Genomic DNA, 5,059 nt, shown 5'->3' with positions numbered 1-5,059 from the left:
CCTGCGGCAAGAGAGTACATACGTCACGCGTGCCGGACACGGTGCGTCAACCCAAGTGCGCAATTTCAACGTGATTTTATTTCACGTCACGCGAGAACCGAATCTCGCTTTAACTATTTTATTTCGCTCGCGAATCCCGTTTTTAACGCTACGCAAATCGATTTTATTTTTTTAAAACGCGCCATGCAAAATTTATTTTACTTCAAAAAGCAAATCTTGTTTCGGCGACACGATTTTTTTAAATTTTATTATTTACAATCGGATTTTTTTATTTAATTTCCACGCGAATCACATATTTTTCGTTTTACGATCACAACAATCAGGTTTTATTTTAAATTTTTGTTTTAATTTAAGCCAAAGTAAAGTATGACTATATGTATGATGATTTTATGACCCCACACACGCAGTCTTTAATTTTAATACAATAAGAAATTAAATTGCGTATATCAAGACAGGAAATAAAACATATACTACAGCATAAGTAAAATCGAATATTGAATAAAAGTTTGTCTCTGAAATATCGAGTACAAGAAATCCGTATCTGATATTACGAATAAAAATATTAAAATAAAATTTATTTTTTATATGTCCCTTTAAAATAAAACTTATAAAATTTGCATCGCGTTAAATTAAGATCCAATCGTCATCGCCATCGTCGTCGTTGTCGTCCTCGTCGCCGTTGAAAGCTCTCAATGCTGAAACTTTCTTCCCGAGGTCGGTGGCCATGAGCGGAGCTCGCGCGCCAAGGTCATTGATTCCACCGGCAGTTCCGGCTCGGTTTCTGGGCCAGGTTAACCGACGTGTCCGCGACGGCGACGTCCGGAATACCTTCGCTCACCGTGACGTAGGCTCGGCCTGATACGGCAAGCCGGTAACGACCCACCATCCAGCGACGGATGTAAACTTATTTGAACCAGCGGTCATAACGCGAGCACGAAATTTCTTTTTTTTCGTTAATTAATATATTAGAGAATAATTAAATTTAATTGTAAAATAGTCTTTTCATGACAGATTGATTTTATGAGACAGGTGTTCAGTAATATAATCTACACGAATATGAATTTCTTCTTAAATAGAGAATTTCGATAGAAGAGTGAGAAGTGTAATTGAGTAAATGAATTGAATATTTTAAATTAATTATTAATTATTAATTGAGTTTGAGATATTGGTATCGAGAATCACTCACTCAAAAAAATGTCTTGCTGATATAGGTAGATTTCTAGGTGTCACAACAAAAATTTATCGCTATTTTTTGTATCTGTTAGAATATTGTCTGTTACATATAGAATTTATAGCAGCAACATTCTAATAATATCTTCTAGAAAATTTAGGTCCCATTGCCAAATGTTAATCACTGCATTGGATAAATATGAGTTTCGATACTACAGCTAGAACGATCTTTGTGAGAAATATAACTGCCAATTATAACTGCAGCATCGAAAAATTGAGAAAAATTGTTTAAAAGAGCTAGATAGATTGAGCGCGTTATACAAATATGTTAGACGTGAGGATTATATATTCATTTGTTTCTTGCCGCTAATTTTTTCTGTCTACCACAGCCAAACTTTATAACAAGTATGATTGGCCTTAACATGGATAGGCGCCACAGAAAAACATTCTTTCTAAATTTCACAAACAGTTCAGATATAAATTCTGTCTCTGTCACTTAGATTGATTAAATGCGAAACATATGCGATATCACAGTATTTGCTAATCATTTATGTACCTCAGTTAATTTTGCGCACCCAGAAAATTTTTGCTGTAGTTGCAAAACCATTTTTTTGAGTGCTTGTATACATAATTCTTTAATGACGCGAGAGGTCTTTTTCGAGACCTTAGCTCTTATAGTTCGTTCAGCTAACGTGTAAATTACAGCCCTGCTGAGACACTATCGGAGCCCCACTCGCGGATATTCCATCGCGCAGAATGCGAGCTGGCCGTTCATTCACGTCTAAGTCCCCGCTTGTGTTAGTAGCGGGGCATTGACGCGGCGGCACGTGTTCCACACCGTGATTTTAATCCCTTATGACCTAAAAAAAAATCTAAAATCTGACTCAAAGCGTCGCACATAATCAAAACACTTGTATAGATATCAATTTTACTACGCTTAATAAATAAGGAGAAATCTATCTTTTACTGTATAATAAAAAAAAGAACTGAATAAATTTCCTCGACATTTAATTAAATTACCCTACATAATGAACTTCATAAGAATTAAAAAACTAAGGATTATTGAGAATTAATTGTTAATTGAGCTAGATTTTTGCGATAGAGGTAGTTGACCGCAGCAGCAGCCGTTTAATTGACTGCATAAGACGCGATGCGAATTAAAACGGCATGCGCGAGCTCATGCCCGAAGATGGCACGTGGGTTTACCTTGAGGAGGTCGCGGTGCGTCAACCTCCTCCTTCTTCTTGTATTTGAAGGATGCGATGATCCAGCACCAGGAAATTCTCCTCCAAAGTCGTCAAATACGTATGCGATTGCATGTTTGCAACTGTCCTCGGTTTTGTACGATGTATAGGATCTAGTAATTATTTATAATATCGTATAATTAATAATCAAATATATTATCATATAATTAGAAATTGAGAATGATTATTTTGATTTTAAAATAATTTTATTTTAGCTTTAAATCGATTTATTGAAATCACAATTTTCTATTGATCGCGTGTTGTTTCAAATTATCTTTAGATTTTTTTAATCAACGTACTAACGAAGAGAAATAAAATTAAATTACATATAGCTCTAAGCAGAAGAGTTTACAAACTGTTAGACTTTGAAAAAATCTATAAAGATTATTTTTTGCATTAATATCCAATTTAATCAAATTTTCTGCATTTAATCACATCGATAATAATTAAAAAATTCTCATTGTTTGAATATTATTCGAAGATTTTTAAAAGAAAAATTTTTCTTTTACATATTCTTGATATAAATCAACTTGTCAAAATTTGAGAAAAACTCTTAATAGAAAAAATATATAAATGATAGATGTTGCGAGGAGAAAAGGATCATTCTTCACGCACATGTTTATGACAGAAGCCGGACCCATGTACATCTAGGAGATATCATCTCAGAGCGATCGCGCATGTGATGACAGCATCCGGCGTTCGCGGATGACGTCATACGGCTGCGATGATCGCGTACGATGACGTCGACAATGATCGCGGATCAGCAACAGGAGGAGGAGGAGGAGGAGGAGGAGGAGAAGGTGGAGGAAGGAGCCCGAGCCGGCAGGCAGGAATCGACGTCGCGCTGTTTCGTTGCCGGGCCAGTTTCTTCCAGTTCGCCGTGTCGTCGACTTCTTTCGGATTCCGAACGTTTACAACGAACGAGGAACGTAGGTCGTCGATCCGCGACACCGGCCGGACACATGACAGTGACCCACTTTAACGGTTCCGGTCTTACATCGTGCGATTACGCGGCGGCTCGCGATACAGCTCGATGCGACAGGGATCGACTAATATGATTCGACGAAATAATAATATCGCATATCAATCAATTGTAATCGGACGATGGTTTAACGTTGAGCGGGCGATCGATTTTTTATACTCGATACCGTATTTGATACCGTATACTCGTGATACTGCTCGTTAACGGTGAATTCTCAACCGATCGTTCGCCCCATCGAGTGCAACCTCGAAAGTTGAATTGTTTAATAAACGGAGTAATCGCGAAATAAATCTCTCGAGTAAAGTGAGGAAGTAAAGTAGGTAACGTAGAATAAATCGAACTCGATATTGGATAGTCATGTTTAAACGTGGCTAATTCCCAATGCACTTGCATTAGTCATGAGCGCAACTTTAAATTGGAGAATAGACCACGTTTAACGCTGAAAAGTGTGACTGATTATTAAAGCACTGTTTTAATTATGTTGGATAAATTAGAAATTGCATAGACAGCTACTTTAACTATCAAATGCGGTCGAGGCACAATTTAAACTTGTCAAGCTTACGATTTCAATGTTAAACAAATTACATTTAACGTGTTAATCGCGGTTGTTTGATTTATCCATTTGATATTGGAATTACGTTCAACACGGTAGAGAATCGATGTTGCATTTAGTATGATTATTTGTTAAAGGTGCCTATTTTCAGGTAGAGCTGTATCCATTTATTGTTAGCGCAAATCATAGCACATGACATTATCATCACGATGTTATCGTCGGCGCCGAGAGTTAAACGATCGCGTTTAGCGTTAAACGCGATCGTGCGACTCTCAAACGATGATTCAATCAGATGATTCAATTCCAGACTGAATTCAATATATTACCGACATATTATAATCGGAGTCAGACAAATTATTTGATCGAGTCGAGATTAAAAAATTATGATATCGAATGAGTATAGATACGAGAGTGTTAAATGCATGCTAAATATGACACGTTGACGTAAACACACTTCCAATACGAAGTAAAGTAGTTGTTACTGTAACATTCGCGAAAACAATTAACGCCTCGATCAATGGTAATGCAACTTTTCCTCGATCCTGATCCTATAACTTATCACGCGATCGTGGATTTTAAGTTTTTCTAAATCGAGCACGAGTGTCTGCGAAAAAAAAAAAAAAATACTAATGTAAGAGAATATGGTCTATATGCAATGTAACATAAAAAATACTTTTGGAGAAAGAGAATAGAAAGAGAGATTAGACGAAAATATAATGTGTAATAATATAAACATATATACAAGCAGTAGTAAAATAGAAGCTTCTTTATTTTTTTATTATATTGTTATTATAATTATACACATTGTAATTATTATACTCTACACTATTTATATTTTTTATTATATATATATGTTATATTAGAGAACATGCATATATATCATGAAAACCACACATGTTCGATAATGAAAAAGATTCGCAAGCGCGGATAAAGATTCGCCGCAAGCGAAGGAACTTTATAGAATTCAGGAAGGCGGTAATTTAGCCTCCACACGCGCATTATGTCGCCGCGTGCCAGATTTGGCGAAGAACACTTGTTCCAACACACGAGATCCTGTATAGCTCTCCTCGTTGCTTTTATTTTATTTTATTCTTTTTTTTTTTTTTTTTT

The sequence above is a fragment of the Formica exsecta genome, unplaced genomic scaffold (genome assembly GCF_003651465.1).
Source record: "Formica exsecta isolate Colony F162 unplaced genomic scaffold, ASM365146v1 scaffold352, whole genome shotgun sequence".
NCBI lineage: Eukaryota > Metazoa > Arthropoda > Insecta > Hymenoptera > Formicidae > Formica > Formica exsecta.
Note: the sequence above shows the minus strand (reverse complement) of the source record.